This window comes from Canis lupus, chromosome 1, assembly GCF_048164855.1.
Source record: "Canis lupus baileyi chromosome 1, mCanLup2.hap1, whole genome shotgun sequence".
NCBI lineage: Eukaryota > Metazoa > Chordata > Mammalia > Carnivora > Canidae > Canis > Canis lupus.
In genome coordinates this window covers 4,931,637-4,946,258 of record NC_132838.1, presented here as the reverse complement: position 1 = coordinate 4,946,258, position 14,622 = coordinate 4,931,637, and the positions used below count along the sequence as shown (strand labels likewise).

The 14,622-nt window shown below is 44.4% G+C and overlaps 1 protein-coding gene and 1 long non-coding RNA gene across 2 annotated transcripts in view; both read left to right on the top strand.

Moving 5' to 3' along the window:
• The window catches only part of TSHZ1 (teashirt zinc finger homeobox 1), a 76,191-nt gene that overhangs the window by 28,395 nt on the left and 33,174 nt on the right, over window positions 1-14,622 (top strand). The window lies entirely within an intron of this gene.
• On the top strand, window positions 599-12,266 carry LOC140630074 (uncharacterized). Its single transcript, XR_012027871.1, has 4 exons — window positions 599-1,847; window positions 2,720-2,858; window positions 5,269-8,595; window positions 9,386-12,266. It is a non-coding gene; the product is annotated as an uncharacterized lncRNA (long non-coding RNA).

The following is a 14,622-nucleotide window of genomic DNA, read 5'->3' as shown; positions in this document are numbered from 1 at the left end:
GAGTGACGCCTGCTCTGGCACCTGCGCCCGTTAGGCAGGACGCACCCTGGCTGGCGGTAGCTTCCCTTGTTGGCTGTTCCACTGACAGATTTTCCCTCTTATTGATCAACAGATATTTATTGAATGTTTATTGTGTTTGATGCTGAGAACAGTAGTTAGCATCTCGCATTCCCTATGGACACGGGTCACCTCTCCAGGATGCAGCTTGAGTGTCGTGCAACATTTGGATCCGTGGGTTCCAGATTCTGGGGCGGGGTGGGTGGTCTGCCTCTACAGTCCTGTGACACTCCTGGGACTTAGAAGAGCTATGCTCAGTCCCCTTACCTCCCCTTCACACACTGTAGCCCTGTGTCACGAGCTTGCAGCTCAGGCTTTGTTGGCCAAGGCCTGGCTCTTCTGCCCCATCGGCTGGCCACCTAGTTTACTGAATGGAGACCAGAGTGGTAGGTCCACCCTGACAGATTTTCCTCCTCCTCGGGTCAGGGACTGTGGAGGTGTGTGCTTGCAGGTGGCATAGTACCCTGTGATGTTAAACATGCCACATTTCATTGTAAAACTGGGCAACTCGCATCTCTCCCATTTTGCCTGTGGTTCTTTTACCTCTTTGATGTCTTCCTTGTTCAGTGAAGCTCGTAACAAAGAGGTAAAAATTAAAACCAGAGGGAATTTAATAGTTAAGCCTGTAGTTACAACAATTCATTCTCTCATGGTTCTGGAGGTGAAAGGTCAGAAATCAAGGAGTCAGCAAGACTGTGTTCCTTCTGAAGGCTTTGGGGAGAATCCTTCTTTGACTCTTCCAGCCTGTGGTGGCTTCTGGAAATTCCCAGTGTACCCTGGCTTCTGACCGTGTCCCTCCAATCTGCCCCCCAGTCACATGGCCTTCTTCTCTGCATGTCTTCTCTGTGCCTGCATGTTGTCTCCTCTGGTTTGAAGCCACCCATCACTGGCTTTAGGAACCATCCTAATCTGATGACTTCACTGCAACGTAACCAGTTATATCTACAAAGGCCCTGTTTCTGAATAGATTCACGATGTAAAGTTCTAGGAGGATGTGAATTTGGGGGGGGGGGCCTACTCTTCCCAGTGTAGGAGAAAATTATGCCTTATCATATGGGCAACAGCTTTTATTGAAGGTTGGTGGTAGAGAGGTAGCCTTCCATGAGTCATGTATATGCTCTGGATGCTTTGTAAATAGTAGATATTGGTAACCAACGTCTTGATTGTTGATAATGAATGACTAGCAGTACCATCTTGGCCATATGGTGGTTTGAGTGTGGCTGTTGCCAGTCCCACAGTGACAGGAAGGAATGGACCCGTCTTCATGGCCTTGTACTGACAGGTGGGTGTTTACTGCTCAGCTGTAGGAAGCCCACAAGTTTACCATCAGGGAGGGTGATACAAAAGAAGGATCCCCAAATAGCTTGTGCTCAAGAAAGTTGCAATGCTGTGATTCACTGAAACATCTTGAGATGCATAGAGGTCAGTAAATGAGTGGATCATTAGTCACATTGAGTGTTGTTTCCATGACATTCGATGACTGAATCACAAAATATTCCTCCCATTTGATTTGGGTTATCGTGTCTCATCTTTAGTCAGGAGGGCAGCTGCCATGTGCTGCACCCTCGGAGGCACCTTGAGCCGTGGAATCGTCCTGCAGTCGGGCCCGGAAGCCACAGGGCAAGTGCTAATGGAGCGGTCCTTGTGAGATTCTGTGGTGCAGGAGTGCAGGTGGTTCAGCAGGGGGCAGCCACTTCAAATGGAAGGTGGTGCTGAAGGGCAGAGGTCATGGCTGCTTGGGTCTCACCACCCTCTGCGTGGCTTCCCAGCCACTCCTGCCTGCTGCCAAGGTAGGTCTGTCCCTCATACTGTAGCTCTCACCCTTTCCTTCCCAGTGCTGTCTCTTCTCCCATGGAGGGGCCTCACTGCCAAGTACATGTCACTCTGCCTTGCAGTGGCTCTGGGTGCTGCTGTGTGGGGGTGCACCCTGGGGGGGCCACGCTGGGGCTGCCAGTGTGTGCAGGACAGACCTGGGGGCAGGGCCTGGGAGAGTGGTCCTGGGTGCATGGTGTCTGGGAGGGGAGAGGGGTCTTGGTGGACCCCTTTTTCTGAGGATGGTGTGGGTTTAAGGGCCGCTCAGGGACAACATAGGCCTTGCAAGCCTGCCAGTTTACCTCTGGCCAGATGTGTGTATCACCTCTGCATCAGGCGATCATTTGTTGCCTAGCTCCTGGTTGTGAGTAGTGGCCGTGTTCACAGAGACTTTTTTTTTTTTTTTTTAGATTTTATTTATTTATTCATGAGAGACACACAGAGAGAGAGAGAGGCAGAGACACACACACAGAAAGAGGCAGAGACACAGGCAGAGGGAGAAGCAGGCTCCCTGCAAGGAGCCCGATGTGGGACTCGATCCCAGGACCGCAGGATCGCAACCTGGGCCAAAGGCAGACGCTCAGCCTCTGAGCCTCCCAGGTGCCCCATCGCAGTGACGTTTCTTAGCAGGTTCAATAGGAATAGCTGAGGAGCGTTCAGATTTAGAAGAATGACAAACACCCTATAGTTTCACCTACAACATAAATTGCCAATAACTGATCCTAAATTAGCCTAGGAGCCCCCAAAAGTTTCCTTTTTTTAATCCATGTTCTGTGTACACCATTCTCCTTTGAGTTTAACTTGAATGGTTTTGTCTTTTCTTAACATTATTAATGGGTCTTGGGTGCAGGCTCTTCAGGTGTGACACAATGTGTGACCCTGGAGGTGGCAGGGCTGGTGGAAAGAAGAGGGCTAGGACCGCACCATTCAGACCCCACGCAGCCTGGGAGCCGGAGCACAGAAAGGAAATCGTAATAAAACAAGACAGGGTAAGTTTCTGATAAATCAAGACTGTAGTGATCATGAGGCTCTATGTTGGGAAAGAGGCGGGTGGTGGAGCTCGTTGAGGCGGAGGAAGGAGTGCAGAGGCCAGGACTCAGGGCTACCTTGTCCCCGCTGGCCGATGGCCACGGGTGACCCCCAGGCCCGGTGCCCAGGTCCCATGTGGGAGGGCCCGGCGGGACCCATGGGGCGCCCTCGCGAGTCCTCGCTTGACGGAAGGAGGCCGAGCCTGCGTGGGTCAGAGCTTAGGGCCCCGCGGCCCGAGGCCTTCCCCTCTGCAGGCCTCTGTCGGGCTTGCTTCTAACAGCCGGAGGCCGCGCTCGGCTGTCCCTCGCTCCCATGGCCGCAGTGTGACCTTGGCCGCAGCGCCGGGGCCCCGGAGGCTCGCTTCTAACCTGCCCACGGCGACGGCGGCTAGTTAGGAAGGCCGGTCTGGGCCTCCTGGGCGTCGGCGAGGGAGGCTGAGAGAGCAGAGCTGCTCCGACCTCATCCTTTTCCAAGATTAACAGGCCAGCCCTGAATAGGGGAAAGCTCCCTCGACCTCCGTGTCCCATCCCCCACTCTCCCCACCTCCCCGTGTGTCTGTCCGGCCCGTCTGTCTCTCTTCGTCCCTACAGCCCGGGGCTGCGCACGCGTGCGCCTCTGCTAACACCAGAGGAGAGAATTCCTTTAAAAGTTAATGAAGGAGTTGCCGTGGAACCCTATTAGATTTTCCTTCCATTAAATGCCTGCTACAGACTTTTAATGGATGTTTTTAACTAGGCATTGTTATCGAAAGGACTATTGCACAAATTAAAACCAGGCCTACAATCTGTGAAGGGAAACCGGATTTACTTTTTGCCTTTAGGTGAAAGACGGTGGGGCAGGGAGGAGGTGAGTGTCACGCTGGTGCTGGGAGACGCGGGATCCAGGAAGGCAGCCAGGCCTACCCAGGGCTACGGAAATAAACGCTCACATGCTTTGCGGGGGTCTCTCTTTGTGGACTGAAGGCATTAGCCAGAACCCTGGATTTTTAGGGTGACGCCACAGTTAATTTTAGGCCATTATATTGATATTTAAAAGTCCTTCATAGCCTTCATGGTGCTGCCTTGTGCTCTCTTTTTAAACGTGTGAAGCTGCACTGGGAAGGGAAGGTTGGACTTGTCAGGCTTCCTCATCTAGACCTGAACTGTCTCCTCCCCATGACCGTAAGCCCACAGACTTTCTAGAACATCTGGACTTGCGGTCTCTTGTGTTATTCTGATTTATATATTTATCTCCGAGACTTGCCCCCTTTGGCCCTATACAGTCTGTTTCCTGAAACAACAGAATTTGTGTTCCAAGCTTGGGAAATTCTTGTCTCATCTGTGGATATCGCAGGGAACAGCTCCTCCGATATGGGACTGTGACCGTCATTCCTGTCCTGTCATCAATGCTTCCTAATCATGTCACTCAGCCTATGACACCAGGTTCTATAAAGCTGTGTACCATTGTGTGAACCAGAACAGAAAAAAAGTTAGGTTTTCTTCTACAAGGTGTCCTGACTATTCTGTGTGTTGAGTCTCAGCTGGCCTTTGTCTCTGACTTCTATTACGACAGTTTTTGAAACAGAATCTGTGTCCTGGAGAGCTCCCCAGCCCATCCCTGTGAGCGTGTGCCCACATCCTCTCCACGCACCCGTCAGCCAGTCGGGCGTCCTTCCCTTAGAAGTATTCCACCAAGATGGGCGTTTCAAATTTTGCCTCCCTTAAACCAGACGTTTTGAAGAGAAAGTCCAACCCAGAGCATTTGTTAGTTGGGCATTTCCTGTGAAAGACTGGATCCAGGTCTCTGGCAGGAAGTCGGCTGAGATGCATGTAGTGTGCAGGGCTTTCTCTCTCTCTCTCTCTCTCTCTCTCTCTCTCTGCCTGTGGCAATGTGAAGAACACGTGCGTGTCACGTGGCAAAAGAAGAGGAAGCGCTGTGGCTTTCCTGGGGTGTCCCCTTCTCGCTTCAGGAATGTGGGGGTGATGTTGGGAGTCCCAGATCTCTGTTCAGACCCTGATGGGGCCTCACAGACTTCTGTGGTGTTGGTACACAGACCTGGATGGGGGTGTGTGTGTGTGTCTGTGTGTGTGAGTGTGTGTGAGAGAGAGAATGTGTCTTTCATCAGGTCCATCAAAATGTGCCCCGATGCAGACCTGCCCATCACTCGTTTGCCTGTGAGCTCAGAGCACACAATTAATGCTACCAGAATCTCTGATAGTAGATTTAATTTTATGAGCTGTATTATCCAGGCATACTAAGCCATTTAGATCATGTCCGAGTCACGGGGTTTAGAAGAGGTGATAGCTTTGATTCTTCGTGTGTGTGTGTGTGTGTGTGTGAGAGAGAGAGAGAGGAGGGGAATTAAAAACCCGTGGCCTTTTGTTCTTTTAGGCACAAAACGAGTTTAATTGAAAGAATAATTTGATCTGCTGCTGCTACAGCAGAAGAGCTTGAGATGTGGCAAATTTTCTCTCCTTTCCTCCAAACTCAAGAATTTAATGCTAGCAGGTGAAGTTCTGAAGGCTGCTATCAAGTATACAGAGACAATAACTGTCTTCAAAGTGGAATTTTGTCAATATTTTTTGCTGTGGGCCAAAGAACATTCACAGTAATGGAGTACTGAAGCTCTGCTTGGAGATGTTGCGGCGAGCAAGGGACCGGAGGATTTATTCCAAGTTTGAGGCCGCAGTAACTTGGCGGTATATGTGGCTTCTTCATAATCTTCGCTCCAGCAGATGGAGGCGCCCAGACACGGTGTCGTCGTCGGAGAGAGCATTGGGTGGCTGTGGCCGACCCCCCCACCTGGGCCCTTAGCTCCCAGTTTCTGTTCTGACCGTCACGTGAGCCCCATGCCTGCTCCCCACCTTCACCAGGTACCAGCATTTTCTGACGGATGAAGCGCGTGGCGTGGCGCAAGTGCTGGAAGTCTGCACTGTGGCTGTGACCTTGACCTCCTTTCTTGTTTTCGGAGCCACTTGGGAGGGCGGTGCGGCCTGCCGGCTCTCCTCCTCCGGGGCTGCCCAGGCCCGCTTCTCCCTGGCCGGCCGGGGCGCCGCGCCCGTGCTCCGGAGGATGATGCCCTTTCGCCTGGCTTCTGTGGGAAGTTGGTTGAATAGCAGATTGCACAACCCACAAGATCGAATGGCCTGTATGACTTAAAACAGATGTGAGGTTCAGTGCCCAGATTGCTCTGCCCCTTAAGTTATCTTACTCTGAAAAGAATCATCCTCTGAAATTTCATTTCGGGAAGCAACTTTTCCCTCCCGGTGTTTGTGAGAACCGGTGCCTGCATCGTTAGGGCTGTGCTGGGAAAGCAGCTTTCTGATACAGGGGTGATGCCATTTTTCTGTAATTTTGCTAATATTCTCTGTATTTAGTATAATTAGAGGAACAGAGGAGTAGCCACACACCCACGGAACAGTGAGACAACAGCTTTGTCCTTCTTTTGAAGTGTGAAAAATAGGGGTAACTTTATCATTAAATGTACTTGTTGCTGTGCTTATTTGAAATGTTTAGACTTTACAATTTTTTTTAAGCTTCCTGTTCATTTTAATGGAAAAGGGTGATAGCGAAGGATTTTATTTATTCAGAGCCACGGTGCAGACAAAGTGAAAGTAAACCCGAGGCTTCCGGTTGCATTTAAAATCCAGAAAAATAGAACTCTGTTTTCTAAGATAAAAAGATAAGGGCAGTAGTCAAATATGGTTTTTTTTGGGGGGGGGGGAAGAATTTTTAAACAACAGAAACCACCTAGAACTAATTTTTTGAGGATAGATATAAAAATAGATGCCAGCTTACAAAAATTTTTCTAGCCCTGAAAAATATGCACCCCCCCCCAGACAGACAGGACTTCCATCATGCTCATGGAGGGTCCGAATCATGGCTCATCACCGTATCAGTGGCTTTAAATGGCTGCATTCTTGTTCAAGTGTAAAATTCTTACTGGGAGTCCGACTGAATAATTCTGCTGGCTCTTAATGAAGCCTTTTTTTCCTTCAGAAATATCATGGCATGAAGTTTCATGTGGAATGTGATAGAAGCCTGTGAACCCCTAGGTCAGTGTAGAAAATAGTAGGTGTTTGTCTACATGTTTCTTTTATGCTCATCTTCACGTGTGTATTTCAGGCATTAATTCAGGATTGTTTAGGTACTCCTTTGTCATTACATGTAATTCAAAGATTATTTATTATGATGAGATAGGGTAAGTAATAATGAACTCAGAAATGTAGAAACTAAAAATATCCATTTATTTCTATAAATACAGTTGACAGTTAATTGGCCCATATTAATGGAGGATTGAAGTAAAAAAAATTTTAAAAACCCCACGAATTCTAAAAAAATGTATTTTTTCTCATCTAGAGTCCATTTTATATAGGAAGCTAGTGTCTCAATTAAATATGGTATATATATATTTATGTATATATTTACTTAATTATATTTTTCCTGTTAATAATGCGGTCGTATTGGTCTAGTGTCTCCAACTTCACAAACTGTCATAATTTAATTACTTTCTATAGCGTCTGCATTCCTTGCTAAGTCTTATGTGATCGATCAGGCTGAGAATTTCTTTGTAAACAGTTAAGAAATAACAGCAGGAGCAAGGATTCGGAAATCTGGTGCGTTAAGAAGCAGGTAGAGTCACACAGAAGTGGGCCTAAGGACAAGCCCTTTCTGTTTTGGAGGATGCACATGCTTTCCAGTGGGGAGGGGATCACGCCCATGCTTGCAGCTCCTTGAATGAGAGGGGCAGGGGACATCTGGGTAGGGGGCTCAGTGGCCGTGGATCCCTGCTGGCTCTGCTGCCGCCCTCCTTACTTCTCTCTTTGGACTCTCTTTGAGGGTGAAAGTTCACAGTCTTTTTGGCACCTGCCTTCCCCCACGTTCCAGATTTCCTGGATCTCCAGCTCTGGTTATGTGGCTTTTGTGCACGTCTCTGCAGGGGACTCCCCTCACCTCCCACATCCCCACATTTACTTGGTCACCAGTACTTAATGCTGGGAGAGCTGCTCAAATATCCCTCTCCAGGGTAGTCCGCCTGTAGCTCTGCCCACAGTGGTCCCCGGCAACATGGTCACAGAAAAGGTCAAGAATCCTGAGTTTCTTGCTACAACCCAGATGTGAGTCCTCCAGAGATTAGCATGTCCTGCCCAGGCCTCGGTTCCTCCATCTCTGAAGTGAAGGGGCAGGGATAGAAGCAGCTTTTGCTCTGCCCTGGGCCCTGCCCTGCGCTCCACCTGGGTCTCCTTCCTGCTCCTTCATCTATCAGTCACCAATCCCGGACTTCGCGTTTATACTCTGTTCCCTCGGAGCCCCCTACCCCGACTGGGTTCCTGCCACTTGAGGGGTCTTCCCCTCCTGCGCTGCTGGCAGTCCCCACCCACCTCTGTTCCCGGAGTCTGGCCCTGTTGTGCTCTGTCTTCCTTGCTGGTGTGAGGACAGCTTGGAATTGGAGCTGCCTTCCCTTTGCACCTCCACTGCCCAGCGTGGTGCCCAGCACACAGCAGACCCCGAGTACACTTTCAGTGAGTGACGGAGCGGATGGACAGCCAGCCAGCTGACGAATAAATGGATCATTCAGTCTTACCCATTCTTCTGCCAAGATCCCTCCTTCCTGGACACTGAGACAACAGTCCCTCAACGGAAGGGCCCGTAGAGCTCTTTGGTCTCCACAGAAGCCTTGGTCACCTTATGGCTCCAGGCTTAGCTCATCGCCAGAGTGTGAGTTCCTTAGTGAGCTTGTGCATCTTTGTATCAGAGATGACTTGTGACTAAATCACCAAATGGGGTGACTCAGAGTTACTAGCATATTGGAAGCATGCAGTTAGGGATGGGGAATGGAGGTGGGCTCCAGTGGGGTTCCTTCAGTGTATCACAAGCAGAATGAACCCAGGCAGGCTGGGTGGCTGAGGTGGCAGGTGAGGGACTGGGCACCCCTCACCCCCACACTGGGGTGTCTCTTGAACATGCCCTGGATGTGGGAGTGTTTGCAGGGGAAGGGCCTCTGCACTTGAGTGTAGCAGTTCAAAACTTACAAGTCCTTCAGACCACCCTCTGTTTCCATTGTAGTCAGTCTTTTTGCATTCCCTTACTCTTACTGGCCATCTATTTTTTTTTCTTCTTTTTACTGGCAAAGCCCATTATTGTTAATTTATCTTTTTAATTTGAGAGACCATTATGGAGAATTAACTCCTATATTACTAAAAGTTTTTTCTTCTATGTGCAAGTGTTCATGTTATGTGGAAAATTTATAAAATACAGCTAAACAAACAAACCAAAAGGCATCATTCATGACTACCCAGATGTAGCTACTATGAACATCCTATCTAAAACTCTCTAGGATTTTTTGCCTCTACAGATATATATATATAAAATTTTTTTTAGCAGAAATGGGATAATGGTAGTATTTATCCACCATTTACTCACTAAATGGTGAATAGCTTTTTACACATTACTTTGTACATTTTCATGATGATTTCTTTTTTTTTTAATTTTTATTTATTTATGATAGGCACACAGTGAGAGAGAGAGAGGCAGAGACACAGGCAGAGGGAGAAGCAGGCTCCATGCACCGGGAGCCCGACGTGGGATTCGATCCCGGATCTCCAGGATCGCGCCCTGGGCCAAAGGCAGGCGCTAAACCGCTGCGCCACCCAGGGATCCCCATGATGATTTCTTTAATGAATTTTTTTTCTTTTGACTTGACATTGCTTGGTCAACCTTTGGTACCTATTGCAAACTTGTCCTCAAAATACATCAAGGTATCTTTTCATTTGCAGTGCATGGAGATGTTCATGCCTCTGAGCCATTGCCAACACAGGTATTTCTAGTCCTCTGCCAATCTAGTAGCTTTGAAATAGTATCCCCACATTGTTTTCATTTGCATATCTTGGGTTCCAAGTGAGGGTGAATGGTTTTCCATATATTTTTTTAGACAAATGTATTTATTAGAAAAAAATCCTTTTCAAATCAATTTTGCTCACCTTTGTTCAATTTTTCTATTGCTTTGTTTATTTTTTTATTGATTTCAAAAAGCTCTAATAAGGATGTTCAGTCCTCTTTCTAGTATCTCTATAGTAGCAAACCCTTTGGTTTGACATTAAAAATTAGTTTGTGGTGTTTTGTTTTGTTTGTTTTTTTTGTTTGTGGTGTTTTTGCCCTCTTCTATTACCTTTGGAGATTATGCAAGTGAGATATTTGTGTGTCTATATATATATAAAAACATATCTATATGATCTATATTATATATATATATAAGTTATGTATACAACCTGAACAGAGAAAAAGAAAATTTAAAATAGATGAAGCTTATTTGAAATCATATCCTCTAGAAATAACCAAAGTTGATATTTTGGTGTATATTCTTCTGGATCTTTTCCTATGCAAATATATACATATAAGTATTTTACATGTATTTTTACCAAAGTGATTTCTTCCTACATATTTTGTTTTATAGCTTTTTATCGCATAACATTTACCATGTGATACAGACCTGCTTTGTCATTTTCAGTGCTTGTATAGCATCCCATTTTATTGACATGCACAGTTTAATTTAGAAATCAACCATTATTGGAAATTTCGTTCTTGCTCAGTTTCACAGATGTAAACAACTGTGTAATTAATATCTCTGTATGTATATCTTGGCAATAGTATCATCATTTCCTTGATAAATTCCCCGAAGTAGAATTACTAGGTCAAAGGTTTTGGCTGTTTTAAATTATTTTGGTACATATACTGCCAACTGGCCTTCTGGGAAGGCTGTGTACATTTCCAGCCCCACCAGCACTATGTGTTTCCTTGGGTTATGGCATTTTTTTTGATGGACTGAGTTATTTTTATGTAGTTTAACTGGTCCTTTCCTGCATAGTTTCTGCCTTGAAGTAATGCTTAAAAGGCGTTTTCCAACCTTTAGGATTATGCAAATATTGTTTTATTGTCTTATGGTAATTTTATGATTTATTTTTTTATATTTAAATATTTGGTATATCTTTAATTTTGGCACATAGTGTGATGTGAGCATCCGACTTTATTATTTGTTTTCAAATAGCCAGTTTTCCTAGCCTTGTGTATTGAATGAAGTGTCCTCTCTACACAGAATTCTCCTGCAGATGCTCCTGCATTGTCTGCGGAGTTCTTGCATATATTTGGGGCTGTCTCTTCAGCTTTCCCCGTGATTTCCACGAATAGTCTGTTTAGCCCTGATTTGTACTCCCCCCCCCCCGTTTTAATTATTGTGGCCATCTACTGTATTTTGAAATAATCTAAGAGCTTTCTATCCACTCCCTGTACTCCTCCCTCTTCTTTTTTCAAAGAGTGTTTTTCTCTTTCAATTCTTTTGTAGTAGATGAACTTTAGAACCATTTTTGTCAGCTTAAAAAAATAATACTTCAGGTAGTGGGATGGGAATGATTTTCGATTTAGAAATTAACTCAGGAAAATAGCATCTTTGTGTTTGTAGTTTCCCATTCTAAAAATAAAAGTGATAAATTTTCAAATTTATTCAAGTATTCCTTTTTTTTTTTTGTACTCTTATGAAGGTTTGTGGATTTTTCACATGGACCCTTGATACTGTCTCTTGTCCTTAGACTGTCTCCTAGGCTGTTCATTTGTTTAGTTTGGGTTGCTGTTCTCATGAATGGAGCTCCTTTTCTGTTGTATTGTAAGTGGGTATTATTGGGTATTGGAAAGCTGTTGGTTTTCGATAACTTTCTAGCCAGCTTTGTATGTTAGCACGTGCTGTTGTTTACCTTTGCATACAGTAGACCCATCCTAGATCTTAGTACTTTTTTATTGCTACCTTCTCTTGTGGTTTTTTATTTTAGAACAAAACAAAACAAAACACAGTAGCTCGTCAACACTGATAAGTTGATGGAGAATTTTTGGATTTTTTAAAGTCAAATATCAGTTGAGAAGGATGTCTTCAAGCATCTTCTGCACATAAATCACTGAGGATGAGAACGACCCGGGTGGTGTCGGTACGGGAAGCAGGGAGCAGAGATTTCCCTCGGCTGGTGGAGAGGCAGGCAGATAGTGGGACTATTTAGCCTGAAAAGGAAACCATCTTCATGTCTGTGAAGGCTGGCTATTTGAAAAGTGAAATCTTTTCAGAGTGAATTGGCAGGAAAAGGGGCTTAAACATGGTGAAATGGCGAGAAGGACTGTATTTGAATACAGTCCACCGCCCCCTGGAATAGGGAGTTAGGAAGGGAGGGAGAGGACCTGATTTTTAAAAACTGTGTTAATAATAATGAAATCTTTCTGATTCACTCACAGTCTTCGGTTTTAGGGATGGGCTTTGGCACATAGCTTCCAAATGTGCCACTTTGTAACATACAGATTTTTTTCAGTGTTATCTGGTGACAGTGAATAAATCTTTAAAAACTTACAAAATCACAGGGGTTTGCATTTGTGGTGTTTGTTTTTTTTTTGTTGCTCATGCCTAATTCCTGCTGAATATCCTCAAAATCCTTTAGTGCCTGGGCCTGGGGGAACATCTGCTGAAATATTTATGCTTTTTGGGTAATCTCTCATGGTCATCTGTAACCTAATATAAAACACTTTTTCTTTTTTCATGATTCTCCTTGGTTTTAAGATGAAAATTAAATCTGGGTGTGTTATAGTCTGTAGTATAATTTAGAATGCACAGTTGTGTATTTGTTTAGTTTTTATAGTATGTTACATGTCCCTCCCTGTCACCTTGTCTCACCCCTACCTGTGGAAAGGGAATGCTCGCTGCTATGTGGGACTCCAGGAGGGTTTAATATGATCATATTATAAGTAAAGCTTTGAGACATTCATAACATATATGTGTATCATGTTTGAAACAGTAAAACTTTACTTATCTAGAAACCAATTAATTGCCATCTTTATTTTTCTGGGACAGAGTGAAGAATCAGAGGGTATAAAAGGACATCAGGCATCACAAGCCCATGTACCAAATTCATATATGTATTAATAGACAATATCTCTAGATCCTCACTCACCATTTAAATTTTATTTTTTTGTTACACACGGTTCTAATAGTCATGAATATCTGTTCTTCTAGGCCACCACAAATTAACAGTAGCAAATTGGAAGTTGAGAAGGCACACAGATAACAGTGAGAGGACCTAATAGTAAGGGAGAAAAAAAGGAGGGGGGAAACAAAACAAAACCCAAAACTGTTGTAAAAGAATGAGTTCATGAAAAACACAGCATTGCAGGCCACTTATTGGAAATGGAATCCTTCTCTGCCCCTTTGTGGTCATTACTGATTGTTCACAATTGTTATATGTCATTGTCAGAACAATTTTAATTGCGTACAATGTACTTTAAGTAATGTGGCAAAAGCAGGTCCATTTTATGTAGATTTTCTAGTGCTTGAATATTTTTTATAAAATTCTGCTGTAAAGAGTAAACCTTCAACTATCCAGAAAGCCCTGCTTCCCCAAATAAGTCCTAAATACTTGTGGTTTTCAGTCAACAATGTATTTTAAACCATTGATAGGATAAATTTTTTATGTATTTTTTGGAAACACTTTTGAGTATAATTTGACAATGGTTAAGTCTGCTTTCTACATCTGTTTTAATGTATATATATATTTTTAAGTCGAATTGGCTGGAAACTATTTGGTTCTGTTCTTCTGACATGCCTATTTCCTTTCTTCCTCTCCCACCATCTGGGATGCTCTCTGATAGCTCCTTGGGAAGAGGGGGGCACCACTGTGTTGTTTTGGCACATGTGGGTCTGGCTGCACCCACATCTGCCCGTTCAGCCCATTCACCTCGTTTGTCATTTGTACTCTTAGTAGAGGTGGAGGTGAGGTGCTGGGTGTATGGCCCGAAAGAATTGGAGACAGTACTACCAAGATGTGGGAGTTTAACCACCAGGGTACCTTTAGCTCCCTTGGAAAAAATAAAACTGAATATAGGTAACATGCTATTTACACGTACATGTAACTTTTTTATTTTAGCCCATCTTTTTTCTTTCCTTTTTTCTGACATTGCTGGGGATACAGTATAAGCCAACTGCCCCTTCTTAAAAGGTAGAAATGAAATCTGACCTATGATACAGTATATAAAAATGATCTCAGGAAAATGCGACTTGCATTTTTTTGGTACCTATGTAAGGTCTAGTTTTTAACATTTCTAAGAAATAACTTTTCATTGAAAATAGCTGCCTGAGTTGCTCGATTGCTACTCAATGCAGTGGAACAGTTGCAGCGATCCTGCACTTACAAACACAGAAGTACCAAGTAGGCCGCCTTTTGTGTATCTTGCTTCTTGTGCTCAGGAGGAGACAGAGCTAATGAAGCAAAATAACATTTGAACTTCTGTCCTAGAAGAATGTCACAAGAACTATTTATTGCTCACTAAAGAAATTAAATTACTTAATGAAGGTGAATTATTAACTTAATTTATTAGGAATTTAATTTGGGAGCTATTTTCATAGGGATATTGGCCAAGGCATGAGCGATAACACTTTAATGCATAAAGACACTCAAATGACTTTAAATAGGCAACTAAGTGTATTTCAATAGAAACTGATATGTCTATGTTTCAAGTAATAGCAATCCCTCAAAAAAGACCTATTGTCAATATAACTAGGCAGTCGATAAGGAAGTATGATTCCTTGAAGGCAAATTCATTTTCAAAAGGTGTGTTGCTGATCATTGATAGGCATTGCGACATTACTATCTGTGAGGTTCCAGTTCTCGAACAATTGCAGAGCTGTTTCTCCTTGTGGCGTAGCTGTGCATTGGTCATATT